The sequence below is a fragment of the Ursus americanus genome, chromosome 19, assembly GCF_024610735.1.
Source record: "Ursus americanus isolate L20-20 chromosome 19, mUrsAme1.1.p, whole genome shotgun sequence".
NCBI lineage: Eukaryota > Metazoa > Chordata > Mammalia > Carnivora > Ursidae > Ursus > Ursus americanus.
The window spans coordinates 10520381-10535106 of NC_142145.1; positions in this window are offsets into that span (position 1 = coordinate 10520381).

Here is a 14726-nt window from a genome sequence, read left to right on the forward strand (position 1 = left end):
CCTAGAGGTAGGAAACAGTAAAGCCACTTATAAATACGATCAAGTATAAGGGTGTATCGTGACTAGTGAATCATCTGTGTATGTAATTACGTGGATGAGAATGGGTATGTATTACTTATGCCCATTTCTTCCATGGAATCACCAACACTGGTCCATAAGTGACTTAGGAAGGCATTATTGTAAACAATTGGTGTTCTTTTTTTTTAATCCCCAAAAACACTTCCAGCAAGTTCTTTTGGGAAAGAGACTGTATTTGTCAATATTTGTCAATATTCTTGTGGCTAACAGAATGCCTGGCATTTAGGGCTGTGGGGTAAATGTTTGTTGATAAAATGAAGAGCTGTCTTCAAGGAGACACCTCTGAAGAGCATAGAAAGGATACGTGCTTTAGGATTCTCTGATTACCTAACTGGTATATATGTATATCAACAACGCACACACACACACACACACACACACACACACACCCCTCTGTTTTAAGTATAAAAGAAAAAACACTATTTTGAGTTGTTTATATAAAATACTAACTGTGATCTTAGATATACTAATTGGAAAAAAGTAGTCGATTTTATCGTGATTTCCATCAATCAGACAGCATGCTCCTCACCTCCGTCGATGTCTGTGTCTAGACCTATTTTCATCATAAAGAATATTTACAGCATAAGAAGACATAGTTTAGGGAACAAAACTAGAGACAAGTCAGTGAAAGAAGCCTGTTTCGATTCCATGGAGTAGGTGTCCTGGCTTTATCGTTCATTTGAAAACAGTTACAACACTTACTAAATCATTAATAGCAGGTTAGAATGGTTGTGTGTAGCTCGCTCGTAATTTTGACACTGATCTATCTATGGATCTATCTACAGTTCTAACAATAATATAAGGCATTTTCACCCTAAAATGATGTTGACATTTTGATACAGTTTAAAAGGTATTGCAAGTTTGTCTCCAGCCCCATGTTTTTCCAATATATTTTGAAAGAAGGGTAAAGGACTCATTTATCCCACGTGTCATTGCCTTCAAGGCCTATGTTTAAATAGCACCATTTCTTTATTGAAGATTTTCAGATATTAAAAGGGAAAAAAAAAAAAAAAGAAGAAATCCCCAAAGGACTAAAAATCAATGCTACTCACCATGTGGAATGGTGACTCATTCTGGTAATTACTTGTAACCTATCTATTATAGGGCTAAGACACTTTTCAACTTTCTGTCTATTAAGCGTACTTTGGAAAGATTTGGTCACATCGGTGAAAAACAATCCTGAAATCATGCAATTACAGAACAGCTTGAGGCATACCATTGATGTACTTGAAAACAAAGGATTTTTAGCCCAAAGTGTGTTTTGCGATAATAGCAATGTATCTTCTAAGGTGTAGTTACTCTCCATTGGGGTATTCAAGAATATGATAAGTCTTAAATTCTTCAAATCTGCTGTATAGGAATGTATGTTTCTCCAAACTTGATTAATTAACTCAAACACTAGATATCCAAAAAATCTTAAGTTTTTAAGTAACTTAAGAACATACTACTCCGGCCCTTTTTCTAGACACTCCTATCCCATGTTCTGTTTCATAGTAATCCCTAAGTGATATGATGAAAAAGAGCATGCTGGTCACAATTTGCCATGTTTAGGCCGTGTATTGCCAGAGCCTGATGCGGGGCTTGATCTCATAACTCTGAGATCATGACTTGAGCTGAAATCAAGAGCCAGAAGCTTAACTGACTGAGCCATCCAGGCGCCCCTCCTTTGCCATTTCTGCCCATTATCTTTACCGCACTTTGCTTGTCTATCCTACATTCGTGTTTATGTCTAAGCTTAGCTCTGTCTTATATACTTCTTGTCCTCTGATCGTGTGAAACATTATTCAGTTTTGCTCACATATCATTTTCAACTGTTTTATTGAGGCATAATTAACATGCAATAAACCGCACATATTTAAACGGTAAAATTGAATAAGTTTATTTATATGTAAACCTTGTAACTGTGACTTTTCTGAGTTTCTTTGTCAGTAAAATGAGTGTCATGATGTCACTTAAAGATTTCTTGGGGGGTCAGGTGTTACATGAGGTCACCTTGACAAAGTGCCTAGTACATGATTGGTGACTATAATCACATATGTGTGTGTGTATATATGTATATATATACACACACAGAATCCATCATTGCAAAAAAAGGAAACAAAACATTTCTATCATCTCCCAAAGTTTCCTAGAACCCATTAATCATCCTTGCCCCCTGCCCATTCTGAGCTGCCAACAAGGCAACACTGAACTGCGTTCTGTCACTATAGATTAGATAGAACTTTCCAGTAGTTTATAGAATTGAATTACACATTGTGTACACCTTTTGGTCTACCTTCTTTTACTTTGTGTACTTATTTTGAAATTCATCTATATCATGTATGTTCACTTGTATTGCTGCATAATATCCCATTGTATGGGCATACCATACATTTAATCCATTTCCCTGTCCATGAACATTTGGATTTGATTCAAGTTTGTTTATAAAAATTTATATCTATTTTAAGCATTCTTGTACACTTTTATTTGATAAATACCTAGGAATGAAATGGTTAAACATGCATGGTAAGTGCATGTTTAGCTTTTAATAAGCTGAAAACCTGTTTTCCAGAGTGGTCGCAACCATTTTATATTTCCCCTAGTGATGCATGAGAGTTTCATATGGTCCACTATCTCAACAACATTTTTTATAGTTTAACTTTACCCATTGTAACAGGCAAATAATGGTATCTTCTTGTGATTGTAATTTGTGTTTCCTCATGGACTAAAAATGTTGTGTATCTTTTCACATACTTGTCACTTGTATATCTTCCTTGGTGTAATATTTGTTCAAATAGTTTGCCCATTCTATATTGGCTTGTTTTATCACTGATTGTTCAGGTTCTTTACATATTTTGAATATAAGTCCCTTATCAGATATGAATTTCAGAGTATTCTCCAGTCTATGCTTTGTCTTTTTATTTTCTAAGAGTATCTTTCAAAGAACAGAAGTCATTATTATCATTATTGCCATGTTTTACTTTCATGAATTTCAATTTATAATTCTAGGGGTTATGATTTTGTTATATCTAAAAATTATTTGTCTAACCCAAGGTCACAAAAATTATCTCCTATGCCTACTTCTGAAAGTTTTATTTTATTTTGTTTGTTTTATTAGGCCTATAATACATTTTTAGGGAATTTTTGCATATGGCACAATTTTGCATACAATGCAAGATATGGATACAGGTTTATCTTTTGTATATGGATATATAATTGTTCTGGCAACTTTTGTTAGAAAGACTGTTCTTTCCTCACTAAATTGCCTTCAATTATTTTTTTCCAAAATCATTTGTCTATACATATGAATGTCTATTTATAGACCCATGCTCTAGACTAAATGTCTGTGTCCCCTCAAAAATTCATTGTTGAAACTTAACCTCCAATGTGATGGTATTTGAAGGTGGGCTTTTGGGAGTTCATTGAGTCATGAAGGTAGAATCTGTATGAATGGGGTTATTTATACAAGAGACCCCAGAGAGATCCCTGGAGCCTTCCACCATGTGAGATTATAGCAAGAAGACTGCTTTCTATGATCGAGGAAGTAGACATCTAATCTGCCCAACACCTTGTTCTGGATTTCCCAGCCTCCAGAACTGTGAGAAATAAATTTATATTGTTTATAAGCTGCCCAATTTGTGGTATTTTTGTTATAGCCCACTGAAACAGACTAAGACAACTTTCTTGTGATACTGTAATTTATAATAAGAAATATGTATTCCGTCTTCCTTCCCATTTCTGGCACAGAGCTCCTAAAACTAGACATTTTCTACGAAATGAGAGCAACAAAAGTGTCTTTTCTTTTCTTTTTTTTTTTTTTTTAAAGATTTTATTTATTTATTTGACAGAGAGAGAGCCAGCGAGAGAGGGAACACAAGCAGGGGGAGTGGGAGAGGAAGAAGCAGGCTCCTAGCAGAGGAGCCTGATGTGGGGCTCGATCCCAGAACGCTGGGATCACATCCTGAGCTGAAGGCAGACACTTAATGACTGTGCCACCCAGGCGCCCCCAAAAGTGTCTTTTCTTCAGTTAATGAACTGGATTTTGAACCCCACAAAGGCTGGTTGTCAGGGGAACCAACTTTGTAAGTAGAAGGTTGAAACTCATAGCTCCACCTCCTGACCTCCAGGGTTGGGAATGGGGCTGGATATTGAAGCAGTTGCCATTGGCCAATAATTTAATCAACCATGCCCATCTTATGAAGGCTCCACAAAAACCCAAAAGGGCAGGATTTGGAGAACTTCCAGGTTGTTGAATGTATGGAGATTTTTCAGGAAAGGGCGTGGAATCTCTCTGTATCCTTTCACCACACCTTGCCCTAGGCATCTCTTCCATCTGGCTATTACTGAGTTATATCCTTTTATAATACACTGGTAATTTAGTGAGTAAAATGTTTCTCTGAGTTCTGTGGGCTGCTCTAGCAAAGTAATCAAGCCCCAGGCAGGGGTCACAGGAAATTTCTATCGGATCTATAGTTGGTAGATCAGAAGGACAGGTGATGATATGGACTTGTGACTGGCAGCTGGTGACAGAAGTGTGTGTGGGGGGGTGCAGTCTTATGGATAGAGCCTTGAATCTGTGGATTCTGATGCTATCCCAGGGTAGGGAGTATCAAAACTGAGTTAAATTGTAGGAATCCAGCTGGTGTAGAATTGCTTGTTGGAAACCTCCAAACCACATGTTGTAATTGGTGGCCAGAATCTTTCACCTCTATTCTGTTCTATTTTTCTATTTGTCTACATTAACAATACTACGTTGGCTTGATTACTGCAGCCTCATAATAAGACTTGAAATGAAATAGTGGTAGATCACCATCATTATCATTTTTCAGAGTTGTTTTGGCTCTTCTAAGTTGTTTGCCTTTTCAAGTTAATTTTAGAATTAACTTGTCAGTTTCATCAAACATGCCCACTGGAAGTTTTTTGGGGGGATTTTGGAGGTGGTGCTTTTGAAATTGATAAGAAACTGACAAACTACGGCCTTCTCCTCAAACTGTTTTAGTAAACAAAGCTTCACTAAAGCACTCATTTACATACCATGTATGGCTATTTTCTTGCATCGGAGGAGCAAGCTGAATTGTGATAGAAACTCTGTGATTTGCAAAGCCCAGAATATTTACTATCTGGACATATACAGAAAGGTGTACAGACCTCTGCTGAGAGGAATTTAGAAGGAATTGGTATTTTAACAACTCTAAATTTAACAATTTTAAGTCTTCCAACACATGAACAGGCATATCTCTCCATTTATCTGTCTTTCATTTCTCTCAGGAGTATTTTGTACTGCTCAGTGTTGCCCATATTCATTACAATTTGTTGTACATAATGTTTACATCTAGATTCTGTCGGTTAATGATCTGTCATTTTCTTTTCCTGTAATATCTTGTCCGATTTTAGTACCAGAGTAATGCCGGCCTCATAGGACAGTCCATGAATACCAGTTGGGTACAATTGGTTTGTCATGCTCAGTGCTTCTAACTCCTTCTAACTCCTAACTTTTTGTCTACTAGCTTTGTGCACTAGTGCCAGAAATTTTGCTTTTTCTGAAGAGGTATGTAAAGTTTCTAACTATAGTTGTTGTGGACTTCCGTATAATTTTTTGAAGGAAAGGTTTTAAAATCTTTATCTATAAACGTGGATTTGTGTATTCCTCCTTGCAGATCTGTTTTTGCTCCATAAGTGGTTAGGTGCCTAATTATTTAGGTTTATTATTTTCCTTTGAATTTGACCCCTTGATCACTATGAAATTATCTTCTTTATCTCTGACACTAGTCTTTGTTTTGAAATCTACTTTAAATGATGGTAATATAACACTCAGCTTTAGCAAGTGGTAGTATGGTGTATCTTTCCCATTTTTTAAATTCAACCTATCATGTCTTTATATTCAAGGTGTGTTTCCATAAGCAGTACATAATTATGTCTAGTCTTCCTTCCCACCCTCATTGCCTGCCAATCTTATCATATCTGTTTTTAAATGGGGATGTTAACACCATTTAAAGTGATTATTCATATGGTTAGAAGTAAGGGTACTATTTTGCTATTTTTTTCTATTTGTTCCGTCGGTTCTATGTGTTCCCTTTATTATGATTTTCTGATTTGATTGAGTATATTTTGAATTTTTTGAATTGAGTATATTTTATGATTACATCTCATTTTTGTGTATAAATGTTTTGTTATAAAGGGACTGCTTTAATGTTTATAATATTTTTTAACTTATCATAATCTACCTTCAAATGATATAACATTTCACACATAAGAATTTTAAAATATTTTGTTTTTATATCTTCCTTAACATACTTTATACTATGATGGTCCTATAGTATATACCAACTATACATAACATATATTTTATATACATATATATGTGTGTGTATATATATATATAATGTATATGTGTATATATATATATATGTTATGTATATATAACATATATATTATAATCCTGACAATATATTTTTATTATTGTGTTTAAATAGCCAGTATTTTTTAAACTATTTTCATAGGAAGGAAATGTTTTATATTCAACCCTGTATTTACTTTTTCCAATGTTCATTATGTTAATCCATATTGATATGTCAGTTTCCTTTGCCTAAGGGACCACCTATGCTAGGATTTGGGTGTGTTGAGGATGAATTCTATCAGTTTTATATGTCTTTATTGCACCATGAAATTTAAAAAATAGTTTTGTTGGACATAGAATTACCAGTTGACTTTTTTCTTTTGATATATAACTTTTTTTTCAGACACAGAATTCTAGGTTGATAGATTTGTTTCTTGACCTTAAAGATATTGTTCCACTCTCTTCTCACTTGTGTTCTTTCCAATACGAAATCTGTTAATTTTTCTCTTTGTTCTCTAGGTTACATGTTTTTTGTCCCTACTTAAAATATTTTCTCTTTTTCACAGCTTTTGAGTGGTTTGATTATAATATGATTTTGTTTAATTTTCTTCAGGCTTTTTGTGCTAGGGAATGTTGAAATTTTTATATCTGCTGGTTAATAGTTTTCATCAAATTAGGGGCACCTGGGTAGCGCAGTCATTAGGCGGCTGCCTTCGGCTCAGGGCCTGATACTGGCGTTCTGGGATCGAGTCCCACATCGGGCTCCTCCGCTGGGAGCCTGCTTCTTCCTCTCCCACTCCCCCTGCTTGTGTTCCCTCTCTCGCTGGCTGTCTCTCTGTCACATCAATAAATAAAATCTTAAAAAAAAAAAAAGTCTTAAAAAATAGTTTTCATCAAATTAGAAAAATAACCATTAATTTCTCAAATATTTTTATGACATCCTCTCCAGTCTCTTTCCTTCAGGGACTCTATTTGCACATATATTGTTATCTTGAAATTTTCTCACAGTTAACTCAACTCTTTTTGTTTTGTAAGTTACTTTTCATCCTTTTTCTTTTTTTCATTGCTATGCCTTCAAGTTCACTTACCTTTGTGTCCACAATATAAATTTGGCTGTTAATTGTGACCAGTGTATTATTAATCTCAAACATTACATCTTCCGTCTCTAAGAATTCCAATTTGACTCTGTTTTATATGTTGCATCTATTTGTTTATTTTTTGAACATTCAGAATACTATTATGATAGCTGTTTTCATTTACTGTTCTGGCTATTTGAATATCTGTGTAGATTTTGTTTCAATTTTGATTGGTTGATTTTTTTTCCCCTCCCTAATTATAGGTTATATTTTTCTGGATTTTGCAGGCCTGGCAATCTTTGATCAGATGATAGACATTGTGAATTTTACATTATTGGGTATTAGATATTTTTGTATTCTTATCTACCTACCTACCTATCAATCATATCTATCCCTTCTTAAGTTTTTCCTTGAATTCAGTTAAATCAGTAAAGGGATTTTGATACTTTAGATTTTGCTTTAAGTGCAGCATTTATTTTAGGGCAAATTACTCCCCACTACTGAAGCAAGACCTTCGGAGTACCAGATCCAGTGGTCCCTGGATTCTAAGCATAACTTGTCTGCTTGGTGGGAATAAGTTCTACCCCATCCTTGTATAAGACATGAAGTGGCACTTCTAATCCTCTCAGATGATTGTTTCACCACTTGAGCTATTTTTGCGTGAACATACTGGTCAGTACTCTGCAATACTTGTGAAGGACTCTCTACAGTTCTCAGAATGTATCCCTCTTGGCAGCTTTCTCTTCTCTAGTACTTTGTTTTGTGAATTCTACCTGACTTTTCTTTTCAGGCTGTCAGTTTGTTCTCCTTAACTCAGGCAATTTTACTTTCTTTCCCTAGTTTAGAAACTCTATCAAGGCTGTAGGGAGAAAATAATAGTAGACTTGTCATGTTAGTTTCCCATTTCTGAGTGATTACTCTGTTGTTACCTCTTGTCCAATCTATTGATTTTTTTCTTATTTTTGTTTGTTTGATCCACTTTACTCCATTTCTTTTTTTTTTTTTTTTTGCTCAGAAGCATCAGTATCAAATATCATCTTGTACTTTCCAATTTATCAGGGGAATTACAAAAAAGAGAATTTCTACTTTAATAGAAAGTCTACCCTAGTTGATTCAAGCTTTGTGGGACCAGCAACCGTCTATTTTGCTCATCTTATATCCATAGAACTTAGAAAAAAATCTGTATATAGAAGATACAGACATCTATCATTTATTTATTCATTCATCACGTATTTATGGGGTGATGCTACAATGACCCTTGTATAAAGTGTGCTAAATAAGATAAAAATTCTGCTCTCATATTTTAGGTGTTATAGAAAATAAATAATATATGATATACAAATATATTCATCCATATTTCCATGCCTATATTAATGCCATGATGAATGATATAAAAATAAGCCAAATTTATAAATTGTAAACAAAATGATTCACAAAATTACTAATATGCATGCTATGTTATGACTCAATAATAGCGTGTTACTACAACTTTATTTTATTTGGCTTAACTCTGGAGGTAGTTACAAATAACCTAAAAACATTGCCAGAATTTTTAAAAAATATATTACCCACCTGACTAATGTTCAAAATTTCTAAGAAAACACAATATGTCAATTCACTTTCCAAAAGGAAGCTGCATTATTTAAAAAATTCACATGAGAAATTAGAGATGCCAGATGTCATCATGTTATTGCTCAAAAGATAAAACCTAGCGTGTATCCCATTCACTAACCATGCTCTTCTAATCCACAGTGCCACTCTTTATTTTCTTTCTTTTGTAAGAAAATTCTACTATCCAATTTTACTGATTTATACTAAATAGAAAGCTACAGCGGCGCCGTTGGTCTTATAGAACAAATTCCAGTATATGTCACTGATGTGCTATTTGGGAAGACATCCAGAAATTAAGCAGTAGATATAATTTGTAAAGAAATTCAAACCTAAAATTCTAATATTATGTACTTTGAGGTAGAAAATGGAGGAAACCCTGTAAGTTATCCAAAGGATGACAGTCGTTTTACTGGGCAGTAAGATATATTAACAACAAATATAAAAGACTATATCACAGGAAAATTTGGTATATCATCATTGTGGTGCTGGTTAAATATAACATTGAGAAGATAACTTAAACATTCATTTCCATAATACCTGATATATGAATAAAGAGAAACACATGGGTGCACTTAAAAGTATGGAGGCTTGTGGGGCGCCTGGGTGACTTAGTTGGTTAAGGTCTGCCTTCAGCTCAGGTCATGATCCCCAGGGTCCTGAGATCAGCTCCCAAACCACAACTGGCTCCTTGCTCAGTGGGGAGCCTGCTTCTCACTCTCCCTCTGCCCACCCTGCCACAGCTCGTGCATGCTTTCTCTCTCTCTCTCTCATGCATGTGTGCTGTCTATCAAGTAAATAAATACAGTCTTTAAAAAATTATGGAGACTTGAGTGGACGATAATACTAGAGAACAAAATTTTACATCCAGGGCTTACAGATGATCATCTAAAGAACAGAAATACTTGTAGTTTTTTTTCCTATTAAAGCTCACATCTTTCTTAAACATAATTTTCAAAAGCAATATACTATTTAGATTACATACTTATTTACACATGAACATACTTTTATACAGTTACCGAGTGACAGAAAGGATCAATAGTAGATGAATTGATAGACATTTAGAATTAAAATTTTAATTTTTTTCCTCCTAAACATCATAATGTAAGTAATAATAGTGCATGGTTAAAATGCGTCTGTTGTATAGTATTCTCTTCTGAAGACTTTGTAAGTGTGATTCAAAAGGTTACTTAGTTGCTGTTTTTCAACTCTAAAGATTTCTTCCTGGTGGTAAGCGTATGAAAATGCCTACATCTGCAGTATGAAATGTTTTCACTAGGAAATAAAGGCTACTGAAATTTATCCTTACACAAGAGTTTAAATAAAAGAGTCTGTTCCAAGAGAAAAACATTAATTTTTGAAATCAATGTTATCTTCAAGCTACCGACTCTAAAGATAGTTTATTTTTATATTTTGCATTTTCATTAAGGTATAAATTAATATTTTATAAATAGATATTGTTAATCTGAATTTGGAAGAGGATATAAAATCTCTGATAGGTGACTCAATCAGAAAGAAGTTTAACGCAGAGAGTACGGAGCTTATAAAAACTGTTGAAAGTTGGAAAATCATGTTCTAGTCCACATACCTTAGAATTATTCCCGGAACTATATGGAGCTATTTGTCAGATCTTATGCCAGTCTAGCCTCTGAATACTAAGAGGCTGGAGAAGGTTCATCCAAAGCTGTAATCCTGAGTCTCATGAGTTCTATGAAAGGACATCTCTATAGACTACTATTTCACAAGATCCAGGACGTGAATCTTATCTAGAATGAACATTAGAAACTGCTGATGGAAATCCATGATTTCAGTAGACACTGACAACTGCTAACATTCTAGAATGTTCTGACTTCTAAATCTGTAAATGCATCTAATTGGTAGACAATAATTCATATCCCAAACCTTATCAACAATGGGGTTGATGAAATACAGTTTTTCCTTTTTAAGTTTCTATAAAACATGGAGGTTGAATAAAATAATTCCAGTATGTTTCACATGGTTATTTTAGTTTACATAATATATGCAAAATGATGAGGGGTCTCTTGAGACAACTGAGATATCCTTTAAAATTTAGGACTAATATAAAATAATTTTTGATTGGTTAACATTCTTAATAGTTATTATTAACTAATTCAAGTAAGTAAATGGTGGCACTGTATTTAAAATTCATGAGCCGTTCTAAGTGTAAATCTCATTTAAATATTGAAAGCTGGAAGCAGTGCTTTCTTTTCTGATTACACACCCTTTTCCTAATCATTGTAATGTGGATTTATATAAAACATAAGTGAAGAACCCTCCACCAATCATAGTGCCAGGGAGGTTGGAATTGTAATCTCAGTAGAGATCAAAGATCCTACAATTACTCTCTATACAGAGTAGCTCCTAGCATACTTTATTGTATGTTTTATTATTTGTTACTGGTACTATCGCCAAACAAACCTAGATTTCCTGACATATAAAAAAAATATGTTTTTGTCCCTCTGGAATCTTTTTCACAAGTTTGCAGGCCACAATTTAGACAGTTCTACTGAACAACATAAATGCTAATGTTTCCATGGTGACTCCATTCACATGACAGTTACCAGATTTCTTGCTTTTAAGGTGACATTTAAGTAATTCTGAAAATATTCACACTAGAGTTAGACAGACAGAGCCTATGTAATTTGAAGTTAATTTGAGCATATATATTAACAACACTTATATAACCCTAGTTGATTGAATATCTTCATTCCGCATAGTGGGTATACACAATTTTGTTGATTTGTTAAGCTATTTTAAATGCATCAAAGATAACTATATGTATTGTCATCAAAATATAAACATTATTAATGGTAATTCTTAAATTATTAAAGTGCATTTTTAATGGTAAATGACTATACATAGAGTGACACACACAAACATTGACTTACAAGCTCAGAAATTCTCATCAAAAGTAGTGCCTTGCTACAGACATCAACTTTGAACCTAGGATTGATTTGTTTTTGCTCATTCAATTTGTTAATTTAAATAATTATTTAAATAAATAATCAATGTTCACATTATTTGACCTGTAAAAAAACCATTTTTTAAAAAAGCAAGGAAGACATCTTCTCTAGCATATCCCAATATTTTATTATTGTACTCTTTATAAATCAGATTTTAGTAAAGTCTTCTTGAAAAAATGTAAAAAGTTGTAGTATTCAGGCATTCTTTATTAAATAATTGATTATTTTTCTTATTTTAAATGTTTTAGAAGAAAATTAAATATTTCATATTTAGACAAAAAAAGATTGGAAGGAAATGTAGGAATCTTGGAAATTTAGGACAGTTCACTTAATTATCTGTATGTACCAGAAAACTTGGTTCTATCACTATAGGTTGTAGTTTACTTATTTATAAAATATTTATAAAAGACCAGTTATTAATATCACCTCTACAACCCTTTAAAGAATGAAAATTTTATTCATGGTTTATTTTATACATTCAATATATTTTCATCATAAAGAAAATTTCAAAGTATCTTATCAAAGAGCAAATGTTTATTCCGGTCAAGAAATAAATGTGTCCATTGTCATATAAAAGTCACAGTACTTATTCCAAGTGCATAACATTCCAAGTGCACAGTATTTATTCCAAGTGTATGCCAAGTACGTATTCCAAGTGCATCCTACATATCTGACACTTCAGAAAATAGAAACATGGGAGAAAGCCATACATGGGAGCCTGCTTCTCCCTCTCCCTGCCTCTTTCACTGCTCCTGCTTTCCCTCTCTCTCTCAAATAAATAAAATCTTAAAAAGAGAGAGAGAGAGAGAGAGACTTAAATTCAAAGACACAGATGAATGAAAAGTAAAGCGATAGAAAAAGCCATATTAACCACATATTAAGTATTAGAAACTACAAGCAACTGTATTAATTTCAGACCAAATATACTTTGAGACATGCCACTAGACTCCTATAGTACTTTTCATAATGTCAGAAGAGTCAATACATCAAGTAGATGTAAAAATTACAAATGCTTATGCACCTAACAATGGAATCCCAAAATACCTGACTTGAAAATTGAGAGAATTGAAAGTAAGAAAAAAAAAAAAAGTCCACCATTGATCTTAGAGCCTTTGACATTCTGCTATTGGTGATTGATTTAAGTAGGCACAAAATCAGTAAAGGTATTAAAGAGTTGAAAACCACTGCCAATCACTTTGCCTTATCAATATTTATAAAATATTCTACTCCAAAGCTGAAAATATATTATTTTTACATTCATATAGGATACTTTTTAGGATAGACCATATGCACAATGTTAGTAAAATAAAGGCCAAAACCAAATGATTATCTTGATAGATGTAGAAAAATCATTTGACAAAATCCAACACCTCGTACTTATAAAAACACACCAAAACTAGAAATAGGGGTGCCTGGGGTGGCTCGGTTGGTTAAGCGTCAGCCTTTGGTTTGGGTCGTGATCTCAGGATCCTGGGATAGAGCCCTGCATCAGGCTCGGTGCTTAGGGGTGCCTGTTTCTCCCTCTCTCTCTGCCTCTCCCCTTGCTTGTGCTTGCTCTCTCTCTCTGTCCAATAAATAAATAAAAAATCTTAAAATAAAAAACCTAAAAATACAGAGGAACATTCTTAACTCTTTAAAAAGTATCTACTAAAAAATCCAACAGCTAATGTCATAGTAAATGGCCAAAATAATAATCTTCCTCTAAAATTAGAGACATAATGAATAACTTATATTGTCATTATTCCTGTTCAAATTGTATGGAGTGCAATTAGGTAAGACACAAATTTAAAGACGTACAGATTAGAAAGAAAAATTAAAAGTAAAATTCTGTTTTCAGAAGACATTAACTTGTATGTAGAAAACAGTAATAAATCTATGCACAAATTAAATAATACTGTTAGAACTAGAAGCTGGTTTAGGAAGTTAAAGAATGTAAGATTAATTTATAAAAATTAATCACTTTATAAAAATTAATCACTTCATAAAAAATGTTGCCAAGACAGTTCAATGGGGAAAGGTTAGTATTTATAACAAATGGTTTGGGGACAATGACATAATCAGGTACAAAAATAAACAAGCATATAAAACCCAAATTAGGTCCTACCGCACACCATACACAAAAATTAACTCAAAGGTCACAGACCTAAAATTAGGATAAAACCACTGAAACATACTGAGAACTTGTTTGACCTTTGTGTAGGTAAAGATTTCTTAGACATGACTATGAAAGCATGGTTCATAAAAACAACTGAAAGATCAGAACGTCGCTTCTTGTGAGGAATAGGACTGAGAGTCTAGGTGACCAGGAAGTAGAAACTGAAAACTGCAGAATTTCCTTAGAGATCTTCTATAATCATATCATTTTAAACTGTGGGCAGATACTAATTTTGCAAGAAATATTGTTATAAAATATGATAAGAATATTTCAATATTATAAACTTTATGCTTTTTTCTCTAATTTTAGACATTTTCAAAAACAAAGTGGGAAGTTTATAGCTACTCTTCTACCATAATAATAACAATAAGTGTACTTGGCATACACTTTGTGTTGGTTAGAGACACAAAGCTAAGTAAGCTAATGTCCCAAAATGAATGAGCTCTTCCTAGTAGAAGAGTGTCCTCAGGGTGGATTTCACTACTGGAGGCTTGACGGATGAGGGAATG